Here is a 26326-nt window from a genome sequence, read left to right as displayed (position 1 = left end):
ATGAATAGTTTTAATTAATATCCCATTTAGTTTAATCATTTCCTATATTTTCTTACCCTTCATTCATTCGTGAGTTCAGTATTTAAAATTTCGAAAATTCATGGTCTACAAATGACTCATGTTTGTCTGGCAATAAGTTGCCTGGTTTCCGGTCGACCTGGAGAACCAGAAAAGAAGACGATGGCAGACGCCTCGAAGTGCTTTGGATCCTTTTTCGTAAGTATAAATCTGTTACTTACTATCATTTGCAGCTGTTTTTTTTTATGTTTTATACGTCTTTTGTATATTATTTTCCCCTTTTTTATACGACGCGCTTGCATAGCGTCAATATCATAGGTGCTTGAGGACAGGACTCCCCCCCCCCCCCCCCTCAATATAGACCCCCGGGCCTTTTCGACTTTTTTTTCATAAATTATCTTTTAGTAACATATTTGTGATATAATCCATACAATCAGCCCGAAAAATTACGAAAAACAAACATTTTATAAAAATTCCCCACTCTATATATAAAAAACAGTTGTTTTTTATATATAGAGTGGGGAATTTTTATAAAATGTTTGTTTTTCGTAATTTTTCGGGCTGATTGTATGGATTATATCACAAATATGTTACTAAAAGATAATTTATGAAAAAAAAGTCGAAAAGGCCCGGGGGTCTATATTGAGGGGGGGGGGGAGTCCTGTCCTCAAGCACCTATGGTCAATATTGACTAACAGCGAACGTCGAGGAAATTCTGAATACACATTTTTAATTTCTTTTCATTCATAATGATACATCTTTTTAAAAATCATCAAATATTTATTTTAATTAATTATTAAGTTTGTGGATGCTCATGGTTTGACGTTCGAAACATGGATATGATTGACGCATTATTTAAAGAAGCTGATAGTAAGCGCGGGGGGTGGGGGGTGGAGGGGGGGGGGTTTCTTGTGTACGAGAATCTGAGATTTGTGTTTTGAGATACAATAACAAACGATTCTACAAAAATTAATGCAACACAAACCACTTCCTTCCTTTTATGACACTCTTTAGTTTTTGAACAATGAGTAAAATTTGGTTTAAGATTTGAACAAGACTTACAATGTCATATATTGTCAAAGACTACTTCTACAATTACATGTTCAAGAATTTAAGGTATTGCAGAGGTTTTTACTCTATTCTGCAGTTTTCAATGATGTAAACAGTTTCTGTCTATAATTTTAGATATTATAAGTAAAGATATGTTATTTTGTAGTAACAATAATTTGGCTATTAATTCATGTAATTTTCTAAGGTACTACATTTGATAATTTTTATGTATAAATATTATTTTTTAATATTATGTCATAATCTGTTTTATCAGCATATATCATAATTATATTAATAACAACTCAAATATGAATCTGAGTCTTCAAGGTCTTTAAGTGTATAATTCCTTTTCACTGCCTATAAAGCATTAAAATAAAATTTGTTATGTTCCCCAGAAACATAATTTTAGGAGGTAAATCTATTATTCGTATTTTAAATTTAAAATCCTGGATGAATATGAAATTTCTATTACCGTAAAAAACTGTTCTTAAAACAGTTTCTATATACCCCTTCCCCCTCATGTGTGCCAAAATTTAGTAAAGGTGAAATAATCATTTTTTTTGGTTAGATATTGCTTTTATTATACATAAAATATACATAACACAACTCACAAAACTGATTTAAAAAGGACCCAAATCCTCGGAGCTTAAAGGGGCTTTTGTCCTTTACCCACTGGGGCCACAAGGTGGCCCTCACTGGCTCAGACCCCATTATTAGCCTGTTGAACCCCCCTTTAAAAAATCCTGGGTCTACCAAAGATAATTTTGAAGTCTTTATATGAAATGATAAAATGTATTTATTAGCAAAAGAAAAAGGATATAAAACGGGGGTAGTGTACCACAACTACCCAATTTAAAAAAAAAAATCAATAAAATTCTAAATAGAAAATTTAAATGTCAAAAAAGCTTCAAGATAAGTATACATACATATTTTTGTTGTATGATACATGTACTTACATGTATGATAACTCTGCTAATTGGTGTATTAATAAAATTGGGTTTACTTGTACTTTTTCTTACTTATATGCCTCTTTGGGGCACACTGTACCAATTAGTGTGTTATGAAGTACTTTTATTAGTATTTTTAATTACTACTTACTTATCACAGGCACTTGTTTCAGTAATAAATAGTATAGTAATAACGCAATATTATTATACTATGGGTTAATTTTTTTTTATCGAATCAAGTGCCTGTGTTACTTATACCTTTTTTTTGGGGGGGGGGGGGGCATATGCCAACCACAAGATTTTTCCAGGACTCAATCCTGTGCAATCCTTAAATTAAAATCATTAATAAATGAATATACATTTTGGTGGGTTCTGGTGCATCCTTGAAGTCATTTTTCACATATAAAATAAAGAAAATCTAGCAGTGTTACTTTAAACAAATGAATTATGATCTACTCTGTTTCAAAAATGATATTTTTGAGTGTTTCTTCAGGGGAGGGGGGGGGGGGGGCTTGTGTCCAACATTCCCCACCATTACCACTTCTCTGTTCCTACGGCCCTCTATTCTACTGTACTGCTACCCTAAGAGGGGATAATAGTCTGCTCTTGGGATAGTCAGGTTGAACTGAATTCCAGCAACACAAAGTAAAACAAAGATAAATATTTGATGTGAAATTTTATTTACAAGGAATAAATGAGAATAAATGAGAAACATGTACTTTCAATTGTACTCAAAATAATGGGAAAAATGTGATTTATATGATTAATGAAAATTTGAAGGAGTTTAAAATTTTATTAAAAATTACTTAGAAGATATGGATTTTAGAGAAATCCGTTGAATTTAGATCGGGTTCGAAATTCTTAATGTTCTCGTTATGGCGCCTAAGTAAATGCAAAGATTTGGAGAGAACCAAAAAAAAAAAAGGTAAGTTATTAGGAATTCATTGCTCTCATAATTTGTACCGAAGTCAATATGGAGTGGTCAGAAACGGGAAGATGGGCTAAGTTGCCAAGAACAGTGGACGTAAGAACTCACACAGCAGGGGTGTGCAATTACAAAAATTAGTTACTAGCCCGTCGGGCTAGTGGCAGTAACAAAGTTACTAGCCCGAGGTTGCCAGTCACTAGCCCATTAACTACCGAAAACAATACATGTATAAGTATAACAAAAAGGTTAAAAAAAAAACATTTAAGTTGAAATAAATAAAACAAATAATGGTTTGCGCTTTTTTCTCCCTATTTTTATTGACTATGATAATCAGGGACCTATATACTAGGTCCCTGCTATAATTATTATGTCACTGAAACGACTGGCGATAGCAACACACAAAACATATAGGTTAAAACGAATTAAAGATTATGATTTTACAACAAGGTTAATTCGTACATCAATTCAGTCGCCGTAAATATATGTATACTTTCGTTTTAGATTTACCAGTGTTTACTAGCCCGACGGGCTAACGCAGTATAGATTTATGATAGCCCGATCTCTAAAATTGGTAGCCCCGGGCGTCGGGCGATGGTAATTGCACACCCCTGCACACAAGACAATCGAAACAAACAAGTATGGTTAGAATAATGTCCGTCGAACTCAGTAACATGTATACATGTAACAGGAATGATGCTAAAAAAAATTTAAAAGGCATGCTCCATAAACTGATTAACTGAATGTAAAATAAATCAATTAATACCTTGCAAATGAAGAAAAACTCGAATTCATTTAGAAAAAAAAGTGTTAAATATGATATTTTCTCTAATCTGCTAACAGGGACCTATATACTAACAATATATAGGTCCCTGCTGCTAATTACAACCAAATTTTGCTATTTTTTCCAAATAGAAAAGCCCAGGCTCTTGATTTAAAGACCTAGAAAAACCCCTGTATGTTAACAGTACATGTATCACCGTTGGGTGAGCGCAGATGGTGAAATATTGGATACATATTCAGTTTTAACTTTAACCCCTTTGAAATATGTTTTGGGATGTGTAAAAATGCTGTGTTCTGATTGGGCAGAAAAATATTTACGTGTATATGATGTATACTTATGGCAACTTTCAGTTATCGTTCTTGACTTCCATTTTTGGAAATCGTCCAGACCTGATAATGTGCCAAATAAATAATAAATATGTCGTCAGTAGTCAAGTAAAGAGGTGATATTTCTTTTTTATTAGCTAAATTATGTAACAATGCAGTAATTTTTCTATATCCTCTTCAGGTCCGAATATCGGCCCTTTCCCCTCTCAAAAATTACCGATTTTTTCCCAATTTCTATTGCTTTTTTCCCAAAACAAAACCGATGTTGTTTTTGTTATATTGAATTTTTTACGTACGACTTATCTAAAAAGGAACGCTATTGTTCTCGGTCATTCAGACTCTTAAAATAATAGAAAGAAACAGCAGATTACGTCGTGCGTTTACAAGACTTAGAAAAACACATGGTCATGTCAAACTTGTTGTATAAATACATCGTAAGAAAGTGTAATGTGCATGTGAACCGGCAAAACATAGCTCTATTTGTAAATCCAAGTACTAGTAACTCTACAGTAAGCATCCCTGATTCCATAAAAATCAAACTGATTCTACATCCGGCAGATGCAACTAGTATTGCAGAGATATGGCAGCAATATGATTAGCTAGGGTCATAAAAAAACTTTAATAATTAGTTTGGAAAAAAAAAATTATTTGTCATTTATTATGTCAGATTATTCTATCTTCAATGGCTATTACGAGAAAGATTTTCTCTTATGTCTACCATTATGGCCAAAAAAAAAATGGAAATATAGGTTGGTCACAATTACTGACAACTTTCAAAGATTTAAAAAAAAAGTTAAGAATTTAGAACTGTGTCTAATTTGTTATTTTTTAGCAAATAAATTGAATAAATGATGTTACATTTACTTATATACCAGTATTTCATTTTACCTGCCAATTTAGGTTAAATTTCAATCTTTTTGATTTTTCCCAATTTGATACAAATGTCGATGATTTTTCCCAATTGTAAAGGCCCAGGCCCCTTTTAAAAAATGTAGAAAAATCACTGCAATGTCATTATTTTGAAATCAATTTCACAGGTATCATTTGCAATGAAGCATAACTAACTAATCCCATTGTCTTTCTGCACGAGATAATCATGCCACATTGTGTACACAAACTGTAATTAGTATTTTTACGTGGAATCCAATTTCAGTGTGTTAAAAACTGCAGGTTTTAACTTTTTCTGTAATGATAACCTACTACATTAGAAAATGTTCGGTAATACATTACAGCCATAAAAAGTGCTTACCACATGTTTATAGCTATGTATTGGTAGGCAGGTGTATGTTCATGACCATCGGAAAGAATTTTTATTTTTCTCACTCTTGAAATTTTTTGGATTTTTCTTTGAGGCATGGTGATGAAAGTAATGGTAAAACAACCAGTTTTGGAAAAGAAATTAGCAGTATTATAACAGCTGGCTTTGCATATAACATTTAGAATTAGGGATCCCAAGGGGGGGGGGGGGGAAGTAGGATAGTTATTCAATTCGTTTCGCCAAGCTGTCGGGGAACCACACCTGGATGCCTTAGGGCTCTCGATTGTCTATAATTAGGGCCATTCAAGGGCCCCATTCCTAATTCAAAAGAGGTACCTTTCTTCCCATTTGAATGTGTTAATTTTCCCAATAGTCATTTATCCCCAAAATTAATGAAAATATGGTTGGATCTGTAATAACTAAACTTGCTATTCATATTCCTCTGTATTACAAAACAAAAATTTAGTTCATAACAAAGACCAGAAACCCAGTACAGTGGACTCCGGATATAACGAGATGCACGGGACTTATTCAGGACCCTACTTTCGTTTTGTGTACATGACTTGCATTTCGAATTTATACTTTTCTCTTTGTTGCCAGCTTACAACGACAGATTATGGTCCAATATTCATTATAACATGTGAAATTAATTAACACACACAATAATATTGAAATTGTCTAATTAAAAATTATTTAAAAAAAAAAAAAATTGTTAAAGTACAAACCAGCAGAGCTACAGTCTCATCAGAGACTTCTGGTTTTGACACAAGTCATCAACATATTGACTTCATTTTCATACCATGATGTCATAAACATGCAGCAAAATGTGAAGATTTAAAGAGGCTGGGGGGTTGTGGCCATTTTTAGACTATATTGATCTCCATTAGAAGAAGAGCTCCATATGAAGATATAGAAAATGATCAAATTTTAAAACTAAAATTTTTGAAATTTTTCTTTGCCAAATGATAGTTCACAGCTTAAGATACCATATCTAAAAAATTAAGTTAAATCTGGTGGTTAATTTCAGGGTTCGAAATTCACTATATACAACTCGCAAAACGCGAGTTAGAATTCCCCAATTGCGAGTTAAAAATTAAGTAACTCGCAAAAACTTGCGAGTTGATTTTTTTTGCAATTGAAATTGTAGCAAAATTATATAATATGACAGAACACAATGCCTTTGATTAAATCAGTAATTTAAATAAAAGTCACACTGTAGTTGTGTTTTGTGTATTGTACAGTAGTTACTTTTTCCTTAAGTTACATGTATTTAATTTATATGAATTTAACTTTATATGAAAATTGCGAGTAGTCTTATAAAATTGCGAGTTCACTTTCTTGGTACTCCCAATTATTTGCGAGTTGTAGTTTTAAGGAGTTTCTAACCCTGAATTTGTTGACCCTCCAGCCTCCTTAAATGTAATATGTATGCCAAATTCTATTATGATCTGAATTGTGGTTATGTTACTCCTTGTATTAGACACAAAATCCTTTAACAAATATGACTGACCTCATTGCAAAAATGGTGAGAAAAAAGGGAAATTTAAATGAATTTTGAACGAAACAAAGAAGAAAGCAAAATGGTAGTTAATTAACAGGGAAATTCCAATCTTTCAGGTGATGAAAAGGTGACTACAAAGATATTTTTACTTATATAACTAAGCAAATTTACGTTTGATCTCTTGAACTCTCAGTCTCTTGATTCAGAAATCCATGATCCCTCCAAGTCAAAATGCAGTCTTGATATAAATAATCTGTTGTTATTTACTCTCAATACCTCGAAGTGTCTATGTTTTAATGTTTACATGTTTTCAAAAACCCCAGTCACATTTCCAAGAAAGACCAACGGGTGACAGTTTTTGAGGCAAAAATACCTTCTTCAGGCAACAGTCAGCTGTTCATCTGCCATTGTCTTGCCCGAATTTGACCTCTTTTTTTGACAGCCTACCAATTTTGTGTCTGTTGGGCCATGTTATAATTTTCTCTGCATCGGTGGTCGATTCCTTCAATTAAAGCAGTCGTACAATAGTCTGTCGACCAACCTTCAATCATCATCCGAACATTGGTAGACAGTTCTTAAAGTCGGTCGTCGATGGGTCAACATTATTGGAATTGGGTTTTTGTAAATCTTGGCTGATGGTGAAAATCAAACTGTGGCTTAGTGAACGATGATTGGGCGACTATTGGCCAACTGAGAATTATCTAAATTTTGAAAATTACCAGTGTTCTTAGGAATTAATGTGACTGCTCCACGTCGCTCGATTCTACTGTCGGCTGATCATGTTTTTAAGCTGACGATACGACAAAAATTTGATTTGCTTGACCATAAGCTTAAATGTGCCCTAGGCATAACTCTGCACACTTTACTGAACACAAACCCACAACACATGATTGCAGTCCTGCATACTTTGAGGTATTGAGAGATACCTATACTAAATGTAGAACTCTTCAGTGAGCAGTGTTTAAAGCTTCCTTTAATTCAAACAAAGGTGTGATGGGGGGGTGGGGGTGGGGGCTTGTGATTAATTCCAGATAGGTGAACTTGTTACATGTCTTTGAGATCAAAGACTGTTGAAGGAGTGAACAAAATAGTAGTTTAGACTAATATGAATCAGCCTTGATAGTTCAATGGTTAGAACATTTGACTAGTGAAACAAGTGTCCTTAGTTCGATTCCAACCTTTTATTTTCTTTATACATTCCTTTTCTACTACAGTAGGTTACAGATTAAAAAAAAAATGTATATTTATATTTTAAAAATGTGTTTGTTATGACTTATTTACATGTTAAGGAAAACATTTAGATTTTAGAGTGATTAATAATCTGTTAAGAGAGGTACTTTTGAGTTTGATTAAAATACCTGTAATTATGAAGCTTTTATTTCCCTACAGATGTCAACAATGAAAATGAAACAAACCAATCAGTGGATCAAATTAAAAGTTTTGGTAAAAGAAAACAGTTGCATATACATGCTAACAAGAAAGGACTTACATGAAGAAGTGTTGTACAACTATGAGAATGGAAGGAGGATTTGGTGTTTAATTGAGGTAATTTAAAGTGTTGATTCCTAGGGCTGTTTGTTTGATGAAATTTAACCATTAGAATATTTAGTTTTGAAGAAATTTAAAATAAAATTATGCATGCAATTCCATTCAGGTGAGTTTTGTGACCAAAAGTCATCTTTTTCCTGATATTTTATCACAAAATTTTGTAAGAATTACAGTAAAACATGCTTATAACAAAGTGCCAGGGATGGAAAATTTTGCTTCATTATAAGTGTAATTCGTTTATATATCCATTAAGTTTACAATATATTTTAAAGTCACAGGGAATAAAAATCACTTTGCTCTAAGAGTCAATTCATTATAAGTGTGTTAGCTATAAGCGTGTTTTACTGCATGTAGAAAGAATGATATATAATTTCAGAATCTGGTCACCTTAAAGATTTTTTAGTTAAACTGTAAAGAAATATATTCTAAAGGTGAAGGTAAAGTTGTTAATTATGTAACGCTGTACACATATCCACTTTGAGGTATCAATGGTAAAATACAATAGATTATGCACAGCGGGTCTGCATTTTAACTTTGAGGGTTTTGAGAGATTGAGAGTTAAGAGATCAAGAGAAAATTTGCTAAGTTATATAGAGAAAAAATCTGTGGATCTTTTCACAAAAAATCTTACAACATATTTTTATCTTAAGTGAAAACTTATGATAAAAATCGTTTTTACAAAAATTCTTAAGAAAGTCGTAAGTGCAAAATCTGTCATAACTTTACGAGAGCCCCAACCCTCTCTTAAGTATTTTAAAAATGATTTTATTGTAAAAATATAACCGCAAAAACCAAAATACATGTTAAATTGAACTTTATAAAGCAACTTACAATAATATTTTATATTTTTTTCACAATCATTGTCAAAAATTTAAGTGAATTACACTACAAAATATTTATGATGTAAGTTTCACTTGTGACCTTCTTTTACGTCAGACTTTTGATTGTGACATAGATTTTAAACTTCCTTGCTTCACAAACGATTGCATTCGATATTTGTTGTCAATAATGTTTGTTATGCTGACAAATGTTAAAAACTAATTAAGTTTTATTTTTATTTTCACCCACTTATTTAAGGATTATAAAGCATATTGAAGTCGTTGCTAGGGATGAAGTCTGTCGTAAATAAAATCTTAACTTCAATCTGCTACGAATGTGTTCTTGTCGTAAGAAATTCTTAAGTTAAAATCTTACGCAAAAACTTAAGTTTTTTTGTGAAAAGGGCTACTAGACCCAAGGCTAATATTTCAAGCAATCAAGAACATCGAAAGATCCAAGTTTGAGCCATTTGGAGTTGCCTGTAGTAAGGAAATGTGTTGCTTAACTTTATAATATCTGAGAATTTTCATACCTGTAATGACATAATCCCCCTGTTATTTTGGCATTCCCCCCTCAACCCTTTTAGCATAGCTAGAGGAATCCAAGACACCCTTCTACTTTTAAAATGTCCCATTTCTATTTCATTTCTTATGGATAACCCTGAATACCTGGTCACCTCAATAATTATTTTAAATTTCAAGGATCATACATATATCTCTGGTCCCCTTAAAGCTGACATGAACTCTTAAATATGCGATATTTTCATCCTGGTACAACTTATTTCATTCTCGTACTCCCTTTTTCCGCCATATTTCTTTCAGATTCGCTCTCTTATTTTACCGGCTATATAAACCCTGATGACCCTGATGCCTTTGTTACACTTGAGTGATTTTCCAGCCTGGCTGTCGACATGTACACATCTCTGATAGCAAAGTCTTGGAACACGTAGACATGTAGACCTGTACACATCTCTGATAAAGCAGTTTTGGAACATACCATAAATCTGAAAAACTAGGAATTTTACTGAAAACCATAAAGAAGTATTTAAATTTTGAATAATTTAGATGCAATGCATTAAAATCAAAATAGCACATGCATGTTTGATTCACACATATATTTGAACAATAAACAAGAAAAGGCTACCACATGCTACCTCATTTTTCAAATAACACTGTACTATTGAGCATTATGCCTGCTACACGGTATATGCACATACTATGCAACTTATGCATTCAAGTATAACAAATTCAGATGTACATGCATGCATGCCGAGAAAACGCATCGAATGCTTTAAAATCTACCTGAAATACTGCTATCGGTACAGGGATGTGCACATGTCGAGAGAATAACTTCCTTTTTAATGAAATATGCATCATGGAAGAAATAAATCCATTTGTAACTCAACGGTAAACACATAGTCACTAGCACTTAAACACATGTGGTCCCTGTTGATCAGTATTTTTGGTCAGGGAAAATATCAAAGGTGAAAGTGACACTGGTATTTTGCCTGATTACACAAAATAGTCACGCAAATAAAACGTTTCAGAAATCAAAATAACTGTTTCGATATATGTATTAATAGTTCATGAATGTGGCTTCATTACATCAAATTTAATACATAAACATACATTCTTGTTACGGATCTTACATCTTTTAAAGAAAATAAAAGGAGGGGTGGGGATGGAATATGTATAATACATCCTTCAATATATTTTAAACAAACGTCGGAAAAAAGTCGGATTTTCCTTGATCAAATATATTTAAATACAGGTGACTCTCGATGGCTCGAACTCCGATCTCTCGAAGTTCTCGATCTCTCAAAGTGAACCTCCGGTCCCATTTTTTCCCTCTATATAACTAAGCAAATTTACTTCCGATCTCTCGAAACTTCCAATCTCTCGAAGTTCTCTATCTCTGGAACCAAGACCTGGGTCCCGTTACACATATTTCATTGTTTTTTACTCTCTATCTCTCGAAGTTTTGAGATATACTTGTTCGTGTGTACAATCAAGCGTAAAATTAATGCAGCTTGGACTTACCTGGATAACGGTGAACGCCTAGGGTTGGCATGGAGGTGTTAATTGGGTGTTTACATAGATGACACTATATCTGTGAGCATCCGAGTGTTGATATAAATAATTAATTGGTTATAATTGGTAAATTAGAAAGGAATTGCTTCACAACTTATTTTGACTTGACAGCGAGACGAAAATATTTAGAAAATAATTTAAGAGGCGTGTCAATAATTTTCCATAGATTATGAAGTTTTATTAGAGTGTACATAATCCCAATATGACAAACATTGCACAAGAAATCCTATCTCAAGAATTAAATACTGATTTAATACGAGAAATCTGGTAAAGGACCCCATCAAGCCTGGGGGATAGCCACACCGACGATTGCTATTCAGGTTTTATGCAATCATGAAATGAGAACAAATAAATATTGAAACTTAAAGAGATCGTTTTATTTATTCAAAATACGATCATTGTTGTTGAAATCAAGTGAATTACCTGTAAAATACGCATGAAAACATGCAATGATATTATCAACATATACTTCCGGTATTTATAATAGTAGAACAATGATGATCGGAACTGAAAATTCCGGATTTTATTCACTTTCTATCTCTCGAAACCCTGGATGTCTCGAACTTTTCTTGCGGTCCCTTGAACTTCGAGAGATCGAGAGTCACCTGTACGTACAATGAACTGGCTTCAACTGTTTTAGATATAAAACTAAAACTAATATATCGTAAATTTAAGCAACACTGAACAATTTGTTTCTGTACATAGATTATTTTCAAATCGGGGCCCTTTCAGGCATCACAAATTACAAGCATGATTGATGCAATTACCGACAAGAACAGACATAATTATGTGTATATAAAATAATCTACAGTACATGTTTTGGTTTAAATTGAAGTTGAGTAAGTACATGTATTACACTATTAGTATATATTAGGGATGTCAGAGCCGTTCAAGAATTGTTTGGTTTTGTAGATTCAAATTATAAAGCTTCAACCTGCAATTCCATAAGATCTGACGTGATGCAACTATTCATAAAGAATATTAAACAGCTGTTACAAAATTGTAAATACATGTAAACTGGGGGACAGTTATAAGTGTAATTAAATGGATATTAATATCATGCAGTCTTTTTAGCTCACCTGAGCCGAAGGCTCAAGTGAGCTTTTCTGATCGAAATTTGTCCGTTGTCTGTCGTCGTTGTCGTCGTCGTTGGCGTTGTCGTAAACTTTTCACATTTTCATCTTTCTTCTCTAGATCTACTGGGCCAATTTCAATCAAACTTAGCACAAAGTATCATTGGGTGAAGGGGATTCAAGTTTGTTCAAATGAAGGGCCACGCCCCCCTCCAAGGGGAGATAATTACGAAATAGCAAAAAATTAATGGCATTATTGAAAAATCTTCTTCTCAAGAACCAATGGGCCAGGAAAGATGAAACTCATGTGGAATTATTGTCAGGTAGTGTAGACTCAAATTTGTTCAAATCATGACCCCCGGGGGTAGGGTGGGGCCACAATGGACGATCAAAGTTTTACGTAGGGATATAGAGGAAAAATCTTCAAAAATCTTCTTCTCAAGAACAGCAAAGCTATGATTGGTCATATTTATATGGAAGCATCCTCAGGTGGTGTAGATTCAAGTTTGTACAAATCGTGACCCCCGGGGCTAGGGTGGGGCCACAATGGACGATCAAAGTTTTACGTAGGAATATATAGGAAAAATCTTCAAAAATCTTTTTCTCAAGAACAGCAAAGCAGTGATTGGTAATATATATGTGGAAGCATCCTCAGGGGGTGTAGATTCAAGTTTGTTCAAGTCATGACCCCCAGGGGTAGGGTGGGGTCACAATGGAAGATTTAAGTTTTAATTAACATAAAAGTATATAGGAAAAATCTTCAAAAATCTTCTTCTCAAAAACAGCAAAGCTATGATTAGTAATATTTATATGGAAGCATCTGTAGGTGGTGTAGATTCAAATTTGTTCAAATCATGACCCCCGGGGGTTGGGTGGGGCCACAATGGATGATCAAAGTTTTAAATAGGAGTATATAGGAAAAATATTCAAAAATCTTCTTCTCGAGAACAGCCAACTTTTGATTGGTCATATTTATTTGGAAGCATAATCAGGTGGTGTAGATTCAAGTTTGTTCAAATCATGACCCCTGGGGGTAGGGTGGGGCCACAATGGGTTATCAAAGTTTTACATAGGAATACATAGGAAAAACGTGTAAAAATCTTCTACTCAAGAACAGCAAAGCCATGATTGGTCATATTTAATTGGAAGCATCCTCAGGTAATGTACATTCAAATTTGTTCAATTCTCCCCCCCCCCCCCCCCCAAACCACTTTTATATTTAAACTTTTCAACCTTTCAAGACTGAACTGATTTCTGCTTTTTCCTCGCCATAGTGCTCAGGTGAGCGATGTGGCCCCTGGGCCTCTTGTTAAGATTGTATTGATAATTTGCACAAAATCTCATAATTAAAAGTTCTCTCTGTTTTTATAAGAGGCACACTTTAATTGTTTACCAGTCAAAGGTCACTGACACGACACGTAGAAATGGCTTCAATTAACGGGTACATGTAGTCTCGTTATGACAAGAAAGGACAAATGCAAGCATTTGATATCCTGCATTTAGGTAAAATGTGCAGTAAATATTATATTAATTTTGAAATCAAATGCATTGGATAAATGTAGATGTATAGTATTTATTGTACTACGTAAATGTTTACAAATCAGAAATTCATTGTATAATGGTGATAGCGTAGGTTAAATATTGTACAACTAGTCTATAAAAGACAAATAGTGAAAATGACATGAAAAATTGATTTAAATTTCAACGAATATTCGACTATCATTCGACTAAAGCCTCCAACTATTCGACTAAGCTGTTCGAATAAAATTGACATCCCTAGTATAGATGAAAGTAACATTGGTAATTGAAATAGTTCTAACCGTGTACCCAAATGTAAAGTGAGGAGATTCTTGAAACCACTCATGTATGCTTACATGAGAGGGAGAGAGAGAGAGAGAATGTGCGTGTGTATACTTGTATGAAAATGCAAAAAAATATTTATCCACAATCTTGCGGGTAGGGTTTCAAGTAATCCTTACAGATTCTCTTAAAATACAAGAAATTGTATAGGTATCAAATTTTATACTACCTAGGGAAAATTTTCAAACTGGATGGGCTTCCTATACATACATATAAAACAGGCACGTAGCACTGTTTCTCAAAATGTGTATATGCGATTGGGAGCAGGGGGCAGTAAAATGATTGATAAGCCAAAAAACAAAAACAAAAACAAAACTTTCGGCACTTAAAAATTTGGAGGGGTTCAGAAAAATGCCGAAATACTTGGGGGAAAAATGAAAAAGGAAAAAAGGGATTGAAAAAAATCCGTAGTCAGGGGGAGGACAGATTCCATTCATACTATCATTTTCAGAAGAAAAATATTTGAGTATTCAATACAGTATCGTTGGATGAGAGTGGGGAGAACCAGCCATTCTTTAGAAAAAAAATCCTTACAAAATTAACCATTAAAGACAGGCCTATAGAACGCGGGGATTGGGGATGCCCCCTCCCATTTTTCCAGAGCATTTTTTTAGCTTGTCAAAGATTTTTCAGTAAAGTGTCAATTATTTCTTACGGCTGTCCCCTTTCAAAAACAATGCTACGTGTCTGAAAGACACTCTCAAAAAAGAGAGTATCTCCCCCCCCCCCCCCCTTACTCCCCACGTGTGTGTATATTTGTTAATTTGTGTTTTGGTTAGATGCTTTGATGTTGTATTCTAAATAATTTTCTCACACCAAACTACTCAGTTAAGTTTTTAGATAATTACGAAAATCTGGCTTACATGCATGAAGCTATCATTAAAGCTGACATGAATTCTTAAAAGCGCAACATTTGCATCAATGTAGGACTTGTTTCATAATTAAAAAATTATATATGAAGCCTGTAATGCAATATATAACACACAAAGAATGTTTGTATGTTTATTAGATCTAGACAATTTTCAGTTTCACTTCATGAACAGCAATCAGACTTTTTTTTAATGATTTTTTATTTTTTATCCAGTCGCGTAAATACTAATTCCCCTTCTCACTTTTGATATTTTCCCTAGCTGACCAAAATCTGATCAGCACGGACTAAGTGTATTTGAGTGCTAGGCTGTATGATGACATGACAACGTCTTCCGGTTGAGTATTTATAGAGTTTATTACTTTTCTGCGATGCATATTTCAATGAAATACAAGGTGTAAATCACTCGGCATGTGCACATCTTCGAACGGGTACAGTGGTCTATTTTCCAGGTATGAATAAGTTTACAGCGTTCGACGCGTTCTCTCGGTATGCACCATTATAGTTGCATATGGACATGCATATCAAATATGCTGGTTGTTTGTTCCATTCTTACAATAGATAATTGCAAATTGTTTGTACAATTTTTACTGTGAATTATTCCAAGTTAATTATGCTATATATCTGTATATTGGCATGCTTTTAAAAAACATGCACAACTATGTTTTTTTCTTCCAAACTTGCATTTATATTATTCAAAACGATACTTATAATTAAAACATTGCTGTGACGTCATGCCTTTGTTCTTGCAGTCTAAAAATTTACCTGTAGTCATCCGATAATAATGATTAGCAGTCCAATAATATATTATCGGACGGCAGTGATAACAAAATCGGACAGTAGTTAAAAAACAACAACAAGATTGAAATCAAGGTTTAATTTGTCCAGAAACCAAAAAAAAGTTAGGGAGAAAAAATTCAAGGAAAGCGAACGCGAGGAAATTAAGTTGTTAAAAATAGCAAATCCAAGAAGAAACTGGAGTCTTAAACTTCCTCAAAAGTAACACTTTCCATTCAGTTTTTTTGCAAAGCGTTTTCGATACATCACTGGGAATAAGCCAATTTAAATCCATTTCTGATAAAGAACCAGTCTGCGAATCTCTTCATTTAACGGGGTTTGTTCGCCAATGACCATGATGACCGCACTTTTAAAACCCAAGATTTTCATTATATCATTCAATCAAAATTTAGATAAAAATCCGCATTATTACTTTAAATGCATTTCGAAGATATCATCCAACACTGTATCTGTATCAATGTCAAAAGCACTTGATAAAAAAAAAAAATATTCCAAATCATAAAAAAATCCCTCATCACCTGACCACTGTCCATAGTTCCTGCTAAGCCAAACGACTGCCACTGAATGAATGAAACAAAAGAGTTCACTCACTGATTTTACTGTCTTAAAAAAAAAAACTTTCTCTTTTCTTTTGTCTATTTATTAGATGGTTTCAGATAGAAAACTATTGATGCCTGAACTCCTATTGTGTAATTGTATTTGAATTATCGGACTCCTCAAGGTAACTTTTGGACATTTAAATAGCAATGTTTTAAGTAAGATATATGCCTCATACAATTCTATATGTAAAATTATCAGACTTTTTTCGGCCCTAACGGGCCTCAAACAGTCTGATAATTTTACATATAGAACAGTATTCGGCATATATCCATTACATATCTTTATGACTGTTTTTATATCTGCTGTGGTTTTGAAATGTTTTCATCAATTCATGTGTTCCCAGATACTTTACTGTCGGAGATGTGCACGCGTCGATAGCCAAACCAAAAACTCACTCAAGTGTAACGAGGGCATTGGGGTATATATTGTTACAATAAGACAAGGTATCTGAAAGAAATATGGCAGAATACGGCTAGTTGGTATGAAACAAGTCATACATTGATGCAAATGTTGCGCTTTTAAGAATTCATGTCAGCTTTAATGATAGTTTCATGCATGTAAGCTAGATTTTTGATTTATAGGATTAGTTTATTCATCAGTTTTAAGAAAAAGTGAGGAATCATTGCTTAAATGTAATTGATTAATGTTTTACATGCTTAAATATAGAATATATAAGGTTGTGCTCAAGATGTGGGGGCCAGGGAAATTCCCCCATCTGTAATTACTTATTCCCCCTGTCATTCTGGCATTGCTTCCTCAAACCCCACTAGAGGAGGAATCCAAGACACCCTTCCACTTTTGAAATGTCCCCTTTCTATTTCAGTTCTTATGGACAAACCTGAATACCTGGTCACCTTAATAAAGATTTTAAAGTTCAAGAATCATGCATATATCTCTGGTCCCCTTAATGATGGGTTAATGCATGTAAGCTAGATTTTTGATTTTTAAGGATGTTTTATTCTTCAATGTTAAGGAATAGTGAGGAATCATGTTGCTTAAATGCAGAATACCCAAGGTTGTTCTCAAGATTCAGGGGCCAGGTAAATTCACCGCCTGTAATGACATAATCCCCCAGTTATTCTTGCATTGCCCCCTCAACCCTCACTAGCAGAGGAATCCAAGACAGCCTTCCACTTTTAAAATGTCCTCTTTCTATTTCAGTTCTTATGGACAACCCTGAATACCTGGTCACCTTAATAAAGATTTTAAATTTCAAGGATCATATATATATCTCTGGTCACCTTAATAATGGGTTTTATGCTAGATTTTTGTTTGATACATTTTCATTCACCAAATTGTACCACCAATTTTTTTCCCTTTGAGTTTTGCAGATCATTGTGACATTCTAGATGAAAATTGGGTATTTCATGACCTTAATAAAGATTTTTGAGTTAAACGAGTACTTGTATGAGGGTTGTCCAGAAAGTTCTTAGACAAATGCCATAATTTTCTTGATATTGACCACTCTGCCAAATGTTTACAACATAATTTTAATATAGACCATGATTTAGTAAATATATAAAAATTAAACAATATACACTATTTCACAAAAATTATAGGTGTGAATAGATTGTATATACAAGCTGCACAGCCCAGTATGACATTAAGTTAGTTTCATGATAACGTCAAGAATATGGATTTTGAATTTTTAGCTCACCTCAACGAAGTTGGGGAGCTTATGTAATACCGTCAGTGCAGGCGTCCGCATCCCAGGTTAAAGTTTTTGGAGCAGATTTCTTTTCAAGTACAGTCAAACCTCGTTATCTCGAACTCAAAGGGACAAAGAAAATACTTTGAGATAACCAAGGATTTAAGATATTCAGGGTAAAATACTTAAGGAATAAGCAGATGGGACTTCAAAATATAACTTCGACATATCCATGGTATTTGAGATATATCCGTGTTCAAAAAACAGAAGGTCAGCTGTACTTCTATGCCCTATATTAATCAGAGATGCATGAAGGATGCTTCTAGTATGTTTCATTATACCAGTCAAGATTTCAGATGCTGCAAATTCAGCTAAAAGGAGCATTTCCAAGTAACTATAAACCCTATATTGACCAGACTTGCATGGATAATACATATAAGGATGCACACTACCGGACTTGCTTCAATTGCTGGATCTGACCTACATTTTCCAGATGAGTGACCAGATTAAAGTTTTTTTAAGCAGGTTTCATTTCCAAGTAACTATAAGCCCTAGGTTGAACAAACTTGTACAAATGATACATATTAGGATGCACACTATACTTGACTTCCTTCAGATGCTGAATATGACCTACATTTTCCTTCCGGATGAGTGACCAGGATAAAGTTTTTGGAGCAGATTTCATTTCATAGTAGCTATAAGCCTGGTGTTAACCAAACTTGCATGGATGATACATCTAAGGATGCACATTACTGGACTTGCTTCAGGTGTTGGATCTGACCTACATTTTCCAGATAAGTGACCAGGTTTAAAGATTTTTAACAGGTCCATTACCAAGAAATTATAAGGGCAATCTGGACCAAACTTGCATGATGATGCGTCATGGGATAAACACTCTCAAACTTGCTTCAGATGGTGGATTTGACTTACATTTTCTGGATGAGTGACTAGTTTAAATTTTTTAGGTAAGTCCATTCCCAAGTAACTGCAAGCCCTATTAGACTAAAATTGCATAAATGTTACATGTAGGGATGCAGACTACTAGATTATTAGTTTAGTGTGGGACTTTGCCTTACTTAAAGACAACATTCGTTGAGGTGAGCTCTGTTATCTCTTATTACCTATGATTATCAAGTATTTGTGGTGCACATACAATTTTTTCTTGATTTAGCCACATGCACTGCTAGTGTGTGTGTGATATTTACATATAGACCATAATGGAGTAAATTTTTAAAATTCAATAAACGATAATTTAAGAGTATCATCAGTATGCACACTTCCTGTATATAGCTGCAGAGCCCAATCCGATGTTGCGTTTTATTTATTACACATTATTATGCTTCCTGTCAGTTTGTCTCTATATAATCAATACCCAACTATTTTCGCATAGTGTTCTAAGAATTTATATATCGTAAACATACTATGCCGAAATAGCTAGTGCGTGGCTTCTTTTTCTGAAAAAAATCCAACAGCTCCCACGCCATGGATCGAACTCATGACCCCGACATCATCAGTCTGACTCGCTACCGATTACGCCACAGATGACATTGTCTAAAGCACTGTATTATAATATATATAAACTTAGTTTCAAATATTTTACACTTAAAGAGAAAAAAATAAACAAATTAATTTTCTAAAATAGTTTCTTGCAATTTTTTCCCCTTCACTCAACTAAAATTCTCTGAAACTACATGTATCTGTACATGGATCATTCAAAATTAAAGAAAAAAGATAATGTACATGTAGCACAATGTGACGTCACGATAGGGGTGTACTAACATGAATGTAAGAAGTGATGAAACATTGGAAATGGAGAAAATGTTGTCGTTTTTATACAACAGTCAGCATAATAATAACAATAGTGATGTACTTTGCATGCACTATGCCTAAATAGTAGTCAGGGTTTGACACATAGTGCACTCACCTCCGGCTCGTGAAAAATCATATATACCAATTTCAAATCAATGACCTAAATATATTCTAATAATTTTTAGATGTTTGTCAATGAATAATTAGTTTGTCTCTGACATCGTTTCAACCATATTTTAGATAATACATAATTTTATGATTGGACGCTGTTCCATACGGATGGCCGACATCGCTTTTTCTGTCAATTTTTGAAACATATTTGTTGCAGTTTTTTCTTAAGGTCAAGAATTAGTAAATGAAAGGAGCCTACAATTTCTTTAATTTGAGAAATAGATTCCTTTAATGACTATAACTTGGTCAAATAAGGTGTATTGGGGCATAACTTTTAGGTAAACAAGATTTAAAAAAATCATATTTTAAGCTGTTATTTTCAGTGAAAAATTAAGAAAACCTGTCATGAATATGGGAGTTTTTTTCCATGTCAGACAAAGGAAATGTATCCAGATTGCCTAGTATACTGTCTCTAAGAAAACTGTAATTTGTATGTTCTTAGCCTTTGAGGTAAAAAGTTTAATTTAACATGTACCATATAGCTGAACTCAGACAATTAGTCACCAAAATATTTGTCTATTGATGACAGGAAAGTTGAATTTCTCTGCCATTGACATTAGGTGTGTAACAGGAAAATGCTGCATAAGCAAGAACAGGATTTGAACCCAGCCCTCTGTATCACTAATCAGGTGCTTTAGCATGTTTATTAACTGAGTGATCTGGCGATGGGGATCAATCCTGTCTGATCGCCAAATTCCTCCCTCCTTAAATTGTATTTGCCCTTGAAGACACAACTCAAGTTCTTTTTACCCCTGGCAAGCCTTTTACCTGCAAGTCGAGGGGTGATCAATGGCACCAAATAAATATGGGATGGACCAAACCAGGATTTGAACCTAGGTCCCCTGAATCACTAGTGTAAGTTTCTTTTTAAAAGGAATAACATTTTAATACACATAGTAAATTAGAATTTCATTTTTTTCAGGAAATGGATAAAAAATTGGTATGTGTCGAGCAACTATAGCCACCTGATAGAAGGGTAAATTAGAAAGTTCAGATTACATTATGCCAACAGAGATGATAACAATGCCAACCAAGCTAAAAGTTGTCCAGGTTAGAATTATTTTTTTCATTAAATTACAATGTATGTACATTTAATATTTTCATATCAACTTACATGTATGAAGGTTGTTATTTTTTTATAAACCTGTTGTGTAGGAAAACTTTTGTATTGGAGACAAGACAAGTTAATGACTTAATGATAGACTCACTGCAGAGAGAGATGTTGGAAAAGTGGATTTTGTTAACAAAAGGAAGATAAGGTAAAATATGAGAGGAGTTGTGAGTTTTGTATGACACAGTACTATTTGTTAACCAAAAAATTAATCTGAAAAATCTTGAGAAATTTAACTAAAGAAAACTTCATGAAAAGGAAGCACATGCACATATAAGGGGAAGCAACCTATTGAAAATTATCTTGCAGCTGTTCTCGGGTCAAAAAGTGATTTAGGATTAATAACTTGTATGCATATACATGTATATAAGGAAAATCTACATAAGAGAAGAAAGGGGGTGCATCTAGATAAACAATTTTATTTCTCTATGTTAAATAGCTGACATTGACTGTGTTCTTGATTTAAAAAAATACGTACATATGTTGGGGTAACTTCAACTGAATGTTAACATCTACTTTAGTTCATCGAAACTTGTGGACAGGATCATATGATCCTGCATGTACTATTTAAGCCTTGATTTTTTTTTTTAACTTAGATGCTTAATTCACCTTTGACAACTGAGTGTGTTGAACATCATTATCAAAGATTCCATTCATTTAAGATTTTATGTTGGTTAAGAAATGTGTCATTTAGGGAGATTTGTTTTTTATACATGTGCGTAAGTTATTTTGTAATTATTTTATAGCAAAGTAAATTTTTCAATTATGATTGTTCTAAGTTTTAGAGATTAATAGAGATTTTTCTTTTCTTTTTTTTTTTTTTACAGATCAAGGCTGCCAACCTTTGAGAGATACACTTCAAAAAGAGTGTTTAAATTCAAGACATTCAGTCACAGTACTCTGTAAATATTATAAAGTAAAAGTTATTTATTTAATTTGGAAAAGCATTTGAGAAACAGAGGATGTGAAAAAGACTTTGTCCATTTCAAGCTATCTGTTGTCAAGTACCAGGAATATGTGGATTTTATTCAACAACTTTATTATGAATTTGAATAGCAACTTTCAATGTCTGGAAGCTTTTTTATCAGTAGGGATGTAGATGTGAAATTATATAAAAATTATTTTCAAAAGATATTAATCAAGAAAATTTTTGTAGATTAATAACAGGTAAAATTTGTAATGAGAGATCTTTTATTGATCATTTGCAGTAGTAAGCAACAGTTGTTATAATTGTACCCCCACTCTGAAGTAGGGGGGTATTCTCATTTACCCTTGTGTGTCTGTCTGTAACAATTTTTTGTCGCAGTTTTCTCAGCAACTACTCATCAAAGATGCTTGAAATTTTGACACTCTCTTTGACTAGTCATGCCATATTGTGGGATTCATGAGAGTGTATATTCACATCAGAGCAGGGGTATTACTAATGAGCATTGGCTCACAGACTTCCTGTTTGCTGAAGTTTGTGTTTGACTTTCATGTCTTTAACATGATATGGCTTAAGGATATGCGCAGTATAGTTTGAACTATATTTTCTTATTCTCTCTATAATTTAAGAAATCCAGTAATTGAAAGATCTTTGTGCAATTTTATGATACCTGGTAATGCTTGCACACCTTATCTGAATCAAATTTTGAAGAAAATACCACATAAATCATTTTTTTTGGGGGGGGGGGATTTTTCTTTTAAAAAATGCAAGGGTTTTCATCATTTGATATTTTTTCAAAACTCCTGATACATGTAATGTATGCTGATTTTTTTTGTCAAAGAACACCTAATGGTATCATGATTTTCAATTATATTTTCTCTGAAAATTATCAGTTGGAAGGTTCACTGTAAAGTGCATGTACATTGCATATGACCTTAAAAATACTGTGGTGGCAAAAGACAAGATTTTTTTTTTTTCAGTTTTGGTACATGTACTATATTATTATTTCGTTAACCTGTCAATTTTAGATCAAATGAATAAAGGTTAAAAACTATTATTTGACTCTTTGTTTTCGTGAGTTATCTAGAGCAGGCTCGTAGCAACAGTTTCAAAAGAAAAAAAAACCAAACTGACTAAAAGTGGGGGGGGGGGGGGGACTTCCCGAAATTATCTGACAAGCAAAAAGAAAAGGTGATTTACTGTCCAAATCCTGGAATTTGCCAGTGCTGGACCTTACAACATCAAAAAGTGGGGGGGGGGGGCATCCAGCATCTAAAGGGAAACTTACTATAGCAAAATACTATAACCCCCACCCCCCACCCCCCGCACTCTACGGGCCTGCTAGAGACATCTAATAGTCTATTTTAATCAACATGTGAATGCAAATTTCAAATGGTTTGTCAAGTAATATAGATAGATGTATGTTGGAAAGGACCAAGAGAATTTTGTAATTATATACATGTACATTATACAGCTGACCATATATGGTCTGAAGTTGACATTAAAAATTGCAAAGTTGTAGAGTAAAATCAAAATTTGTGCCCCAAATTTTGTGATGACAGTGGCATTTTTCTTTTTAAAAAAAATTTATGAGTTTAAGTGAGCTTTAATGATTTTTATCTCACATGAGCTGAAAGCTCAAGTGAGCTTTTATGATCACCTGTTGTCCAGTGTCTGCCCATCTGACTATCCACTTGTCTGTAAACTTTTCACATTCGACTTCTCAGGAACCGCTAGGCCATTTTTAACTTAGTTTACTTATGGGGGGCCCATAAGTAAACTAGCGCATGTGAAACTACTATTTGCAACTGTCAAATAATTGTGTACCTCTAAAAATACCCATTATTATATATTATACATTTCAAAATTATAAAGACCAATAGCGCTTTTGAATTAGATTCAGCACGTACTGTTGAATTGGGTTCTTTGGATATAGGAAAGGGAATTTTTTTTTCCCAGATATTGTGTGTTGTTCTACTAAAATTTACTTTGAATTTGTTACAAAATTTTATTTACACACGTTTTTCTATACATTTGCTATCTCCAGGTCATCGCTCCACGATTTTAAAAAGTTATTTGTGTGTATCAAACTATTGACATTAAAATTTTAAATCCCTAAAAGCCTTTTCTCGACATATTCAGCCATATTTTGTTTTTAAAAACTAGAAATAAAATTGCAGTTTTGCTAAAAAATTTATTTGAAACATTTTTGCGTATCGGACAATTCCCTAGTGTTTGGAAACATACTCATGTAATTTCTGTCTTTAAAACAAATTCATCAAGTTAATTACATACCGGTATCCTTATTATGCTGCATAGGAAAAATCTTTGAAAGAATATAATGTTCAGATACTTTGTAAATTGTTATACAAACTACATTATGGCAGGTGCGTAGCCAAATAAAAGTGAAGTATACGAAGAGGACGACGGGGGTGGGGTGGGGGTTAATTTCCAATTTTCACAAAAAACTATATTAAAAATATTATCAAATTAGCATGGTTTAACTATGCTACAACAAAAAGTGGATGGGGGCAACCACCCTTTCAGTGAACATTTTCAATAGTCAAAAGTTAGGTTTTGAAAAGAATAGGCAAGGAACCCGCCCCCCCCCCCCCTTCCCATACTACATGCCTGCTGGTGAGGGCCCAGAAGTTTCTGAGTTTTACCAAATACATGTATATCATTCATTTTCTTGCAAAATAAAAATTATGTCATTTATCTTTTGTTTAGAAATAGAAGACATAATATTTATTGTTTTAACGCAAAGTTAATACTTCTACGGAAACTTAGTGTACATGTAGTTTAGGCTAAATATCTAATCGATATTTGGTATCATACTCTTTTCTATCGTTCAACAACTTGTATACTTAATGTTAATTATTAACAAAAAATATCGTATTTTAAATCATAAACTACATGTAGTAGATCATGACATTCAAGGATGTGTCTGAAATTTTATTTCTCAAAGATCTTTAAAAAATATCAAAAATTATCAATGTATCAAAGAACGAATACAAGTTCATGAATGCTTTATTTAAATTTGGCAATGATTTTATTATATAGTCATGATTATATAAAATTCAAAGCGCTCTTCAGCAGTATGACACAAAATAATTCGAAATCCGAATATTTGTTGGATGGTACTGAGATTTTTTCTTCGAATAACTCTCTCTCTCTCCCATAGATTTTATTTATTTATTCATCTATTATATTTATTTGTTTATTTTTTACAATTATGTGTATGCACTTGCATATTTGCGTATAGGCAGCTACGCGCCTATGTGGGTTTTTAAGAAATCATTAAACAGTCACCCAGTTAAAAGAAATTTATCATAATAAATGGTTTGTGTTAAACAATAAAGAATTCGAATTAACTTGTTTTGCATTTTGTGATAACAGCAAGACATTCAATACGGTTTGTTTAAAAGAACAAGAGACAGCATAGATTTGCGGGTGAAGTTCTTACCCTGGTACCTTGTTGACTAATTATCTTTTCAATCAATCGCAACAGATCGAAAATAAATTTTCAGTATATTTAGTGAGAAGGACGGAAGCTGGAGTTCCCCGGGGCTCTATTCTTGGACTTCAACTTTTCTTACTTGATATACAAGACCTACCAGGTGGTCTATTGGGTACCTCTAGGATATTGTCATATGATGCATATTCGTGTCAAACACCTTTCAAAACGTGCAGAACTTAGAAAGGCTGAGCAATCACGACTTATAAATGAAGAATGGCTAAAAACGAATTGTGAAATTTAATCCCAATTACCAAGCTAAAATTATTAATATTTTTCAGCAATGAAGATAAAATATATAATTGCACTTAGTGTTGAATAATCAGCAAATGGATCCTTCTCTTGGTCACTATCATCTTAGACTTACATTCTCAAACCCTGGGGAGTGGAAAAACCACACTGACAGTATTATACAAAAGGCTTCCAAAGAAATTGCAGTTTTTCGTAAATTAAAAGGGTTACGTATCGTGACTTCTTAGCTTAAATGTATTCTAGTATTACGTTTAAATACATGTAAGACCGATACCACTTTTGGAATATGCATTAGAAGCATGGAACAGCATCTCCGCAGCTGCTCTGAAAGGCCTGATAAACTTCAGCAAGAAGCTGTACATATTGTAACTGGCGTTCCTGTTTATCGTGCCTTGCAAGATTTTAAGTATTTTGTGCTGCCACGGTAT

The 26326-nt window shown here is 33.5% G+C and overlaps 1 protein-coding gene and 1 long non-coding RNA gene across 2 annotated transcripts in view; one reads left to right on the top strand and one right to left on the bottom strand.

Annotated features, from left to right (window-relative positions):
* The window catches only part of LOC133182996 (sprouty-related, EVH1 domain-containing protein 2-like), a 74601-nt gene that overhangs the window by 17531 nt on the left and 30744 nt on the right, over positions 1-26326 (bottom strand). The gene's annotated exons all lie outside the window — the stretch shown is intronic.
* LOC133182997 (uncharacterized) lies at positions 202-23186 on the top strand. The gene is made up of 5 exons (XR_009720570.1): positions 202-216; positions 8199-8354; positions 21016-21143; positions 21249-21352; positions 22032-23186. It is a non-coding gene; the product is annotated as an uncharacterized LOC133182997 (long non-coding RNA).

Source organism: Saccostrea echinata, unplaced genomic scaffold (genome assembly GCF_033153115.1).
Source record: "Saccostrea echinata isolate AGI-Se365-2 ecotype Australia unplaced genomic scaffold, CSIRO_AGI_Sech_v1 ptg000009l, whole genome shotgun sequence".
Taxonomy (NCBI): Eukaryota; Metazoa; Mollusca; class Bivalvia; order Ostreida; family Ostreidae; genus Saccostrea; species Saccostrea echinata.
Note: the sequence above shows the minus strand (reverse complement) of the source record. Positions and strands in the feature narration are given on the sequence as shown.